Raw genomic sequence first — 12,414 nt, 5'->3', positions numbered from 1 at the left:
ACGTGGGCATCTTAAGCCACGGTGTAATCTGCTGTGACCTCATTTCAGGGAGTGTTCTGGGAGTTCTTCCTGATTCCAGCCTCCTGGGAGTGATGACAAACAGCTCCCAGGATGCAATGCAAAGTGGAAGTGACCACAGAGGGGGGAGAAGGAGGAAGTACAATCAAAAATGCCCTGAAAATAAGGTAAGGGACCCCCGAAACAAAATTGAAAATGCCCAATTATTGATCAGCATAGAGAGCACTCCAGGAATCACTAAAGTTGCAAAATAGGCCGGAACTCCACTTGAAGCTTTCTGGACCTATGTTGGTTTTATAGGCAGCTGGATTAAAACAGTCATGCGTCCAGTTATATTAGACTGCCTGCGATCCATTATGATTAGGTCTGGAAAACGGAAAAGGATGCAGACCTTTTTTATAGTTTTTTTTTTTTTTTTTTTTTTTTTGCCGCATGCATCTGTCTTCTCATAAACCTGTATGAAGCTTCCCGTAAGTTCCACCAGTAAAACTGTCCATGCGAGAAGTGATTAAGTCTCTAAACTGGAACACGTTTAGAGTGACTTAGTGTTAAAAATCAGTCTATATATACAGTAAAGCATGCTGTGGAATCTAAGGGGTTAATCCTTTGCATTGTGTATAAAGGCTGTGTGATCATGTTTTTCTGATCTTCTTCTTTCACTGTCTCCAAAAAATAACCTGACATTTACAGAGCCAGAGGGATGGACTGCACATGCTCAGTTTGGTGTGTATTGCTAGAGAGTTTTTTTTTTTTTCTTGGGAGAGTGCATGTGATCAGCGCCAGGACCAATCAGCACTGTCCAGACAGAGGAAAAACTCCTCCTACAAGCTGTACTAACTGATACAAGTTACAAAGCTGCTGTATACTGCTGATGAGGAAAATATATTTATCAGTTTATATTTACTAAAATAATTGCATTTCCATGTTCTGTGTACTGTGGGAGACCAGATATAGGAAAGCAGGGTCCTGGGTTTAGTAACACCTTTAACCACTTAAGCCCAGGAGGATTTGGCTGCTCAAAGACCAGGCCCTATTTTGTGATTCAGCACTGTGTGTCTTTTAACGGACAATTGCGCGGTCATGCGATGCTGTACCCAAATGAAATTGAGCTTTCTTTTGGTGGTATTTGATCACCTATGCGATTTCTATTTTTACGCTATAAACAAAAAAAAAAAAGAACAACAATTTTGAAAAAATAACAATATTTTTCACATTTTTTTTTATATGAAATTCTCAAAAAAAAATGTAAAAATCAAAAATTTTTAACATTTTAGGCCAATTTGTTTTCTGCTACATATTTTTGGTAAAAAAAATTGCAGCGTAAGCATATTTTGATTGGTTTGCGCAAAAGTTATTGCGTTTACTAACTACGGGAAAGATTTATGTCATTTTTATTGTTTTTTTTCTCTTACGTCCTCCGACAGTCGCCGCCTCTCCATATTCGTCACAATGGGGTAATTGACCTTTGCTCAGTAGGAGTAGCTAGGCAACAGAATATGTCAATATTAAAGCTTTTAGCGTATCCCACCCCCAGGGGGTGGTCCCCTCAGTCAATAGCCTCCTGCTTCCTGTATCCATACCTCAGTTTCATTGTCTAGCTTTCAGGAGTTAGCTGGCTGTTTCTGTGCTGGGGCATTTTGTCTCAGCCTTTATCTTCTTTTTGATTTTATTTGAGTTTTTTTCTCTCTCTTTACTTAGCTGTTACTTTTGTCAGCATTAGTTAGTTCTTCTGATGAAGAGGATCGTGCGGGCTGGGTCTCGGGCTGGCCCCCCTGGTCGCAGGTTGTGGGCCAGTGGCTTCCCAGCCTGCCATCGAGCGTTCAGTCAGGTATTTTTTCCTGGCATAGGTGAACGACCCATCCCTGTTCGCTGCAGGGATGCTGTGGTGAGGTGGCTACCTCACTGGACGCCATGCGGTTTCGCACCGCAGTTCTGCTGCGTCCTGGCTGCGACTCTCCCTGTCCCATGTGCAGTGGCTTGATCGCTTGTGCAGGTTCCCCACGCCATTCAGAAGGTAAGTGTACTCTGTGTGGGGACCTGTCTGTTTAGTGGGTGTCAGTCTGGGACTGTGTGACCCTGCATGTCTGTTCACACTATTGGGCTCCCTGTCTGGATGCTGCTGTGGGCTGCAAGGAGGGGGGCTGTTATGCACTGTTCTGTATTACAAACTGTATGATTCCCTGTGTGACATGCTGTATGTTGTAGGGCATGCTGTGGTACATGTTTGGTGCAACATGCGGCGGCCGCTGCTGCGGTCCGCCATTTTATTAATAGCTTCAGGCATATGAGAGCTTCTTCTGTATGCTGGGAGCGGCGTTTTTGGCGCCAAGCGCCGCCATTTTGGCGGCGATCGCTCCGGCCTCATGTAGCACTGCATTTACTTCCTCCCCCGACGGCCATTTTTTTGTAGCCTTCCATAGGCTTTATAGGAGAGGCTTCTGTTGCATCACTTCCTTTTCCCTGGGCACACCGATCGATACAGCAGCAGCAGTGATCTCTCCAGGTTTTTATCCTCTTGGTCCTGTATTCCTTGCCTGAGTTTGTAATTTTCCCTGTGGGGGTCGGCTTGTGCTGGTGTGTGTGAGCGGTGGGCTGCGCTCGCCGCGCTTTTAAAGGGGCAGTTACCCTTTTTTCTCCTGCACACTTCTGGGGGCATGGATTCTCAGGAAAGAAAATTTCCTCCCACTTTGCTGGGAGGCCAAGGGGCTGCTGCTGTTTCCCCTGAGGGGGGCGATTTGGCCACAGTTGTGGCTAACCTTGCTGCTCAGGTACAGATGCTTGTGGCTGCTCAATCCACAAAACGGCCCAGAGTTTCAATCTCCTCTGATTCAGAGGGCGATGGTGATGGGGCTGCTATGGCCGGGGTCCCCTTATCGGGGTCCCGTTCGTCCCTGGACTTTGCAGGGTCGGAAGGGGAGGCAGAGGTTGAGGGGGTTGATGATTCCCCCCCTAGCTCGTCTGAAGAGCTTGCAATCATGGATGAATTGGTTGCTTCTATCAAACAAATGTTGCATTTACAGGATGAGCCGTGTCCGCCTGCCGTTCTGGCTTCTTATGGGACACAGCGGAGACGCAAAACATCGCAGGTTTTTCCTTGCACTGAGGATTTTCAGCGCGCTGTTAGTGAACAATGGCGCAATCTAAAAAAGCCTTTTGCTGTGCCAAGTAGGTTCAAGCTGCGTTATCCTTTCACGCCCGCCACTGATGAACGCTGGTGTGTACTGCCTCCGGTGGATCACGCGGTGGCGGTTTTGAATAAATCCACTGCGATTCCGGCAGAGGATACCCCGGTGTTCCGGGAACCTACGGACAGGAGACTGGAGTCTCTTGCCCGCCATACTTACTCGGTTACCGGTTCCATGCTAAAAGCTATTTTTGCTTCCCTTATGGCAGCTCAGGCTCTCGCGGATTGGACGCAGGTACTCAGGCGCGTCCTGGTGACTGATTCTGCCCCGCCGACGACATTGGCTATGGTGGATCTGATTCATCAGGGTGTCTTTGTGTATGTATTTGTGTGATGCGGAATTAGATGTAATTCCTTTGGCTGCACGTGTGCACAGCGTGGCGGTGTTGACACGCCGTTTGATTTGGCTGAAATGTTGGTCTGTGGACCAATTTTCTCGCAAGACTTTGGCTAATTTGCCCTATGTTCCCGCCTTTTTGGCGACTCACTGGATACGCTGATTAAGGGGATCTCACAAGGCTAAGGGCGCTCAAGGTAAGAAGCATGCTTCGTTTAGGCCCTCTCAGGGGTCCTTTCGTGCCTTTCAGTCGCACTATAAGGGCAAGCCCTTCAAGGGTCAAGGCTCCCAAAAGAAACTTTGGGCAGGTAAGCAGAAGTCCGGCCAGTCCGGGTCCGCTGCCCATAACAACGCGGCCTGAAGGGATGCCCTCACCCAGCTCTGGGGTGGGGGGACGTTTGCTCGGTTTTCTTCAACCCTGGCTGGTCCGCGTTCGGGACAGGTGGGTTCAGGAAACCGTTCGATCTGGATACAAGATGGAGTTTCTCTCTCGGCCGGTGGGCAGATTTTTTCCCTCAAATCTTCAGCTGTCTCCGGAGCGCTTGCGGGATCTGCACCTAGCGGTGCGGGACCTGCGGGCTCAGGGAGTGATGGTTCCGGTGCCTCATCGGGACAGATTTCGGGGGTTTTATTCAAATCTGTTCACTGTGCCCAGAAAGGAGGGCAAGGTACGTCCGATTCTGGACTTGAAAGCTCTGAACCGCTTTGTGCGGTTTCGCAAGTTCCGCATGGAATCCCTGCGCTCGGTGGTGGCTGCTCTAGTTCCGGGAGAATTCATGTCATCCATCGACTTGAAGGATGCGTATCTTCACATCCCCATTTTCGAGGGTCACCAGAGGTACCTTCGATTCGCCATTGCGGAGGATCATTACCAGTTCGTGGCGTTACCCTTCGGTCTCGCTTCGGCTCCGCGGGTATTCACCAAGGTGCTTGCACCGGTTCTGGCCTTATTGAGAGCCCAGGGTATATCAATCCTGGGGTATCTGGACGACATTCTGGTTCGGTCTGCGACCAGTCAGGGTCTGGTGAAGGACCTGTCCGTCACGATGCAGACTCTGCAGGAGTTTGGTTGGACGATAAACTTCCCAAAATCGACGCTGTGCCCGTCGGTTTGTCTTCCCTATCTGGGAATGATCCTGGACTCTGTCCAGGCGAAGGTCTTCCTACCGGAGGACAAGCTCAGGACACTTCAGGACGAAGTCAGGTCCCTTCGGGACGTTCCGTGCTCATCCCTCCGGAAGGGCATGCGGTGTCTGGGTTTGATGGTCTCGGCTTTCGAGGCGATTCCCTTTGCCCAGTTCCACACGAGGGGTCTCCAGGCGGAGATCCTGTCCAGGTTGGACGGGCGACCATAATCTCTGGATCTTCAGATCTCGTTGAGTCCTCGCACCAGAAGAGATCTTCTGTGGTGGCTACAGTCTCCGGCGGTGTCGGGGGGCAAGTCTTTTCGTCCGTTTTCATGGACGGTGATCACCACGGACGCCAGCCTGTCGGGCTGGGGTGGTGTTCTGGGCGTTCTGTCCCCAGGGTACTTGGTCGGAGGGGGAATCCTCCCTTCCGATCAACATTCTGGAATTGCGGGCGATAAATCTCTGCCTTCGACGTTGGACGGACAGGCTTCAGGGCTGTCCGGTTCGGGTGCAGACGGACAATGCCACAGTGGTGGCCTACATCAACCACCAAGGGGGCACCAGGAGTTCCCGAGCGGCTCGGGAAGTAGCCGACATTCTGTCTTGGGCCGAGACGCACGTCCCGGCGATATCTGCAGTTCACATTCCGGGGGTGGAGAACTGGCAAGCGGACTATCTGAGTCGCCAGTCTCTGGACCAGGGGGAATGGTCGCTCCACCCGGATGTCTTCCAGATGTTGTGCGCAAAGTGGGGTCTTCCAGATGTGGACCTGTTCGCGTCTCGTCTGAACAACAAGGTGGGAAGGTTCGTGGCAAGGACGCGCGATCCTTGGGCAGATGCGTCAGACACGTTAGTGGCTCCGTGGCATCAGTATCGACTGATGTATGCGTTCCCACCGATTCAGTTGCTATCCCGGTTCCTTTGCAGGTTGTCCTCGGAACCGCTCACGGTGATTCTGGTGGTGCCAGACTGGCCCCGCAGGTCTTGGTACGCAGACCTCGTGATTCTGGCGGTCGACGCTCCATGGCGTCTGCCTCTTCGAGAAGATCTTCTGTCTCAAGGACCGATATTCCATCCTGCTTTACAGTCGCTGGCTTTGACGGCCTGGCTGTTGAAACCGAGGTCCTGAAGGATAGGGGTCTCTCCCCGGAGGTCATTCATACTTTGATCAATGCTAGAAAGGCCTCTTCGGGGAAGATTTACTACCGTACTTGGAAGGCCTATTTTGCCTAGTGTGAGTCCAGGGGGTTTTCCCCCCGCTCATACTCGGTGTCTCGGGTGTTGTCTTTCCTTCAAACGGGTGTGGACCAGCGTTTGGCGTTGGCCACGATTAAGGGTCAGATTTCTGCGCTGGCCGTTCTCTTTCAACGCCCTGTGGCGTCTAATTCTCTGGTTGGCACCTTTGTCCAAGGGGTGCGACACCTGGTCCCTCCTCGGAGGGAGCCTTTGCCTCCATGGGACTGGAACCTTGTTCTGTCCGTGTTACAACATGCTCCCTTTGAGAAGATCAGGGAGATCTCATTGCCTCTGTTGTCTAAGAAGGTCGCCTTTTTGGTGGCGATCACTTCGGCTCGCAGATTGTCGGAGCTAGCAGTCTTGTCCTGCAGGTCTCCGTATTTGGTGCTTCACTTGGATAAGGTGTAAATATTAAGAAATTTTTTGCGGAACAACACAAGAAAGGGATAGGAGGAGAGGAAGAAACAGAATACCAACATACCCAACTTCGGAATAAATCAGTTTTTAATCCTAAATCCAGTACCTACCAATATATCCAAGTGTTCAGGAATATTGTTCAAAAAGAGGTACAGATGATGAAAAGGAAGCCAACTAAAAATACAAAGGAAGTTTGGGAAGCCATCAGAAGTTTGGAAGAAAAGAATATCATTATTAGAGCAGCTGATAAAGGAGGGGGTCTAGTGATTCTCAAAAAAGATTATATCAAGGAACTGGATCGTATTGTAAATGATGAAGATACATATGTTAAATTACCTGGAAATCCTACAAATAAATTGAAAGCCAAAATGATACAGTGGATTAATAAAGGGATGAAAAAGGGCCTCCTGAACAAAAAAGAAGGAAAATACCTGAATATTAAAGCCCCTCGTATGCTGGTGATATATCAAATCCCCAAGATTCATAAAAATCTACAGCAGCCACCGGGAAGACCCATAATCAGTGGCATAGAATCTTTATATGCTAGGATGGGTGAATATTTGGATACATTTTTTCAGCCTATAGCTGCTATTGGAAAATCCTTTTTAAAGGATACCAAGGAAACATTAACCTCACTAGTGGACATAAATATCACCGAAAACACAATATTGGCATCGATCGATGTGGAATCATTATATACGAACATCAGACAGAAGTATGCATCAAGGGCTATCAAATGGGCCTTAGAAAAATACACCAATTTAAAGGAACCACAAAGAGATTTCCTATTGGAAGGCCTGAATATGGCTATGTCAAATCACCATTTTTGGTATAAGAATGAGTACTATAACCAAATAAAGGGTGTAGCTATGGGAGCACGTTATGCTCCCAGCGTAGCAAATATATTTTTAGCCAAATGGGAAGAGGAGGATATCTACTCAAAACTTCCACAACAACTGAAGTATTACCGCCGATATCTTGATGATATCTTGGTTGTGTGGGAAGGATCGCAAGAATCCCTGGAACATTTCTTCAAGAAAATGAATAAAAACAAATATCAGATCAAATTTACAGGTAATATGGACAAAAATACAGTGCAATTTCTCGACTTGGAGATCTTTAAGCACAACGGCACTTTAAACACCAGAACCTTCTTTAAAAAGGTGGATACTAATGGCTACATCTCTAAGAGGAGTTGCCATCACCTGGCTTGGATACAAGCGATACCAAAAGGGCAATTCACCCGAATTAGAAGGAATTGTACAGATTTAAAAGACTACAATACACAGACAGATAAATTAATAGAAAGATTCAGAGAAAAGGGATACAAAGAGAAAGACCTGAGAATCACACAAAAGAAAATATCCGAATTGAAGAGAGAAGACCTCCTAAAGAATAAGAAGAAAAAGAAGAAAGAAAACCCCAACTTTGAACTAGCTTTTATTACGGGATTCAACACCCAATACAAAGAGGTTGAAAAATGCATAAAGAAAAATTGGCACATCCTATTAAGGGATGACACTTTAAAAACACTCCTCCCAAAGAATCCAAAATTTATTTATAAAAGAGCCCCGGGACTACGGAATATCCTATCAAAAAATGTTCCAGACCCACCAAAAAAAACACAAATGTTTTTCGCAAAAAATGGCTTCTATAGGTGCAGAAGATATAAAGCATGCAGGACAAGCAGATTTAAGAAAAGGATTGAACACAAGTTCTTCTCCGCGGATAATCGGGAATTTGGGGGAATTTGAGATTATAAAATTCATCACCTGTGATACTAGATTTGTTACATACATGTGTACTTGCCCTTGCGGATTAAAATACATCGGACGCACGACCCGCACTTTAGCAATTAGGATAGGAGAACATGTCGATAACATAAAGAAAGGCTTCAAAAAGCACAGCCTGTCCAATCACTTCAGAATTTTCCACAACCAAGATCCCTCCCTCCTTTGGTTCTGTGGAATTGACAAAATATTCAGTCATTGGAGAGGTTCAGATATGCGAAAAATGATATCGCAGAACGAAACCGCATGGATCCATAGACTAAAAACATTAAAACCCATGGGGTTAAATGCAGACATAGACCTTAATTGCTTTTTAAATAATTTTTAGGAATTTAATTGAATATATCCCTTGCCTTTAGATAATATATCTCATATTTATATTTTATATATCCATTTTATATATATATATATTTTTTAATACAAATTATGGATTTTTATATAGATAATATTATTTAAAAAAAATGTATAATGTACACTGGACCTTTTAATAAGCATATGTCCCTATAAATTAATATCTATGTCCATAAGAATGATAAAATAAAAAATAATTGTTCCTATATATGGCCACTAGATGGAGTTATAGTCCCGAATTACACTAAAAAGAATGTAAGAGAAAAAAAAAATTAGATGACCACTAGATGGCGTCAATTAAAGATATATATTTTTTATTTTTTTATTTTATAATGTCTAATTTCAATTTTAATTTATAATGTTTTATTAATAAAGATTTAATACTAGATATAAATAGTTTTATAATTGTGGGAAATATATTATGTGTTTTTAAGAATTATTGGAGGTGAATTGCTGTTTGTATAATGCGGGGAATAGGAATATACCCAGGCGATTTGCAGCAAATGTCAAATACACAAAAAATAAAAGGGTCACGTAATAAATCGATACCATCCTGTTAAATATACAGATCGGCACTTAATGTCAATAAAAATAAATGAATGGCGCTACAAAAGCAAAACTAAACACCGGCCAATCATAATAGAGATAGCGATACTTAAGATGTGACTGACAGGGCCAGCATAGACTGCCTGAGGACGCTCGTTAAGCGAAATGCATTGTGGTCAATGCTAACCCGGAAGTAACACACAGAGGCATTCGGAACAGAGGCTGGGATACACATCCACCGCCGCAATACAAAGAAGGGGGAAAGGAGATACAGGGTGCTGCAGATCCCCGGAGAATATCTTCCTAAGACCCAAAAAAACGATTTTGTATTGCCGAATTGCCCAGTGCCAGGAGGGCACAACAAATAGTAAGAGGCTAATTGTCACCTTATAGTGTATGTTTTTTGGAGAATAAAACAGTATTTCACTATTGGAGGCGATTTGTTCTTCTATATCTTTATGTGTATGGGGGGACTACATGGTCCAACTCGAGTAATATAGGAGCCAGAGATCCAAGCAATCGAGGAGAGGTTTGATCCACCCAATAAAGGGATCACAGGCGTTGGGGGTCCTTGTGACCTGCTGCTAGCTGGTAAGAGGCCACGGTTGTCACATCTCAGCACCTGGAGCACTGTGAATGGATTAATAAGAATTCACCAAGCACAATTTTGATTGCATGCTATTGCTTGGACTTTTAAACACTACTTGGAGCACATTTATATATTTATACTTTTTCATATATTCTTATGTGATTTTTTTTATATATCCTTATGTGATTTTTGTATGGAATTCTTTATATATTTATTTATCGGTTCACTGATCCACACCTTTGTGGATTAATTTACTTTGAGAAGCACAAGCACTTCTTAATTGACGGTTGTCACATCCCAGCACCTGGAGCACTGTGAAGGGATTAATAAGAATCCACCAAGCACAATTTTGATTGCATGCTATTGCCTGGACTTTTAAACACTACTTGGAGCACATTTATATATTTATATTTTTATATATTCTTATGTGATTTTTGTATGGAATTCTTTATATATCTATTTATTGGTTCACTGATCCACACCTTTGTGGATTAATTTACTTTGAGAAGCACAAACACTTCTGAATTGAAATTGCACTGGTATGCACTTTTCTTTGCTAATTGCACCAATAGTAGATCATATATATATTTGTAGCAATTTTTAATCACATATATTACACTTTAAATCACTTATTAATTTTTATAACACGTGATATATTAAGATTACCAGCGCCTTTTTACCTATGATATATACTTGGATAAGGTGGTCTTGCGACCTAATCCTTCTTTTCTTCCGAAAAGGATCTCGGAATTTCACCTCAATGAGGACATTGTCTTGCCTTCACTTTGCGCGGAGCCTAAGCATCCGAAGGAGGTGGCTTTGCATTCCTTGGATGTTGTTCGGGCGATCAGGGTTTACCTGAATTCGACAAAATCCTTTTGCAAGACGGATTCTCTCTTTGTCCTTCCTGAGGGACCTCGGAAGGGCATGGCGGCGTCGGCTTCTACCATCGCCAAATGGATCAGACAGACCATTGAGCAGGCATATGCTTTGAAGGGGAAAGTTCCTCCTATGCCTGTGAAGGCGCACTCTACCAGATCTCTGAGTACGTCTTGGGCCTGTCATCATCGGGCTTCTGTGGCCCAGGTGTGTAAGGCGGCGACTTGGTCGTCCGTTCACACCTTCTCAAAGTTCTACAAAGTGGATGTTCAGGCATCGGCAGATGCTTCCTTTGGCCGCAAGGTTCTTAGTGCGGCAGTACCTTAAGGTCCCTTGTTTTTGGGCCCTTGGCTGTTTGGGATGTTTTTATCCCTCGATTATTTGTTCTTCCTGGGTTGTTGCTCCTGTTGAGCAAAGTTTTTTTCATGCTGCCCAGCTGGTTTCCTTCCTTTTGGTAAGGTTACTTTCTCCGTTATGGGTCCGGCGTTGCCTTAGGCGCGGCTGCGTTTCCCACCCCTCATGCATACACTGCTTTGGGACGTCCCCATTGTGACGAATATGGAGAGGCGGCGACTGTTGGAGGACGTAAGAGAAAACTGAATTTTTGTAAAATCTTACCTGTAAAATTCCTTTCTCTGAGTCCTCCGACAGTCGCCGCCCCCGCCCCTCTTTTTTTTTTTTTTTTTATGTACTCTACTGCTATTCTACTGAAACTGAGGTATGGATACAGGAAGCAGGAGGGTATTGACTGAGGGGACCACCCCCTGGGGGTGGGATATGCTAAAAGCTTTAATATTGACATATTCTGTTGCCTAGCTACTCCTACGGAGCAAAGGTCAATTACCCCATTGTGACGAATATGGAGAGGCGGCGACTGTCGGAGGACTCAGAGAAAGGAATTTTACAGGTAAGATTTTACAAAAATTCCGTTTTTTTAACTAGTAATGGCGGCGAGCTGCGTTTTTTTTTTTTTCTTTTTGTGGGACTGCAACATTGCGGTGGACAGATCGGACCCCTGACTGACATTTTTGACACTTTTGGGGGTACCAGTGACATTACTACAGTAATCAGTGCTATAAATATGCACTGTTACTGTAAAAATGACACTGGCAGGGAAGGGGTTAAATTTATTAGTGATCAAGGGGTTAAGTGTGTCTCTAGGGGCGTGCTTCTAACTGTTAGGCAGCGTGGCTAGTAAAGTAACCACCGAGACATGCGATCCTACGTAGCAGGATCGCATAGCCTCTGTGCCTACTTCAGTGAGAATGACAGACGGCTGTGTTTACATCAGCCGTCTGTCTTTCTCCCTCTCCTGCGGTAGATCGCGAGTGGCCAGCGGCCATCGGAGCCACCAGTCACACGTGCTGGCTCAGCAGGGAACAAGCGGCGGCGGGAGCGTTCCGCCGGCGGCGCGCGCTCGCCCCCTACAGGCTCATGGGCGAGCAACGTAGTACTACGTCGCTTTGCCTGTAAGCAGCTGACTGCCACAGTAAATATACAGGAGGCGGTCGGCAAGTGGTTAAAGTGGTAGTAAAGTCCCCCTGGACTTTTATAATAAAGCTTATCTGTAGGTACAAGGAATGTCATGCACCGTTTAGGAGATATTCAGTGTCTCTGCAGCTAGTGATGTGTTTTTTTTTTTTTGAGGTCTGCTTACTCATTGTAGCTCAATGTTCCAAAATACAGAAGCCAGAAAGAGCCAGTCAACTTGCATTTTCAGTGATATCGTCAATCTCACTTGTACCTGCCAACATTCTTGCAAGTTCTGTGTATATCTCCAAAGGCCAAAATTTCTGATAGAAAAATGCAGGTCTCTGCAAGACACCTAGAAAACAATTTTTCCTACGTGTCTGGTTCACACCAAAACGCAGGTATAATGTACGGTGCTGAGCTGTCCGGATTATGCATGTCTGCAGTTTTCCGCACGTAAACTGAAG

This window comes from Pelophylax lessonae, assembly GCF_965119305.1.
Source record: "Pelophylax lessonae genome assembly, chromosome: 2".
Taxonomy (NCBI): Eukaryota; Metazoa; Chordata; class Amphibia; order Anura; family Ranidae; genus Pelophylax; species Pelophylax lessonae.
The sequence above is the reverse complement of the archived record's forward strand: the minus strand, read 5'-3'. Positions refer to the sequence as shown.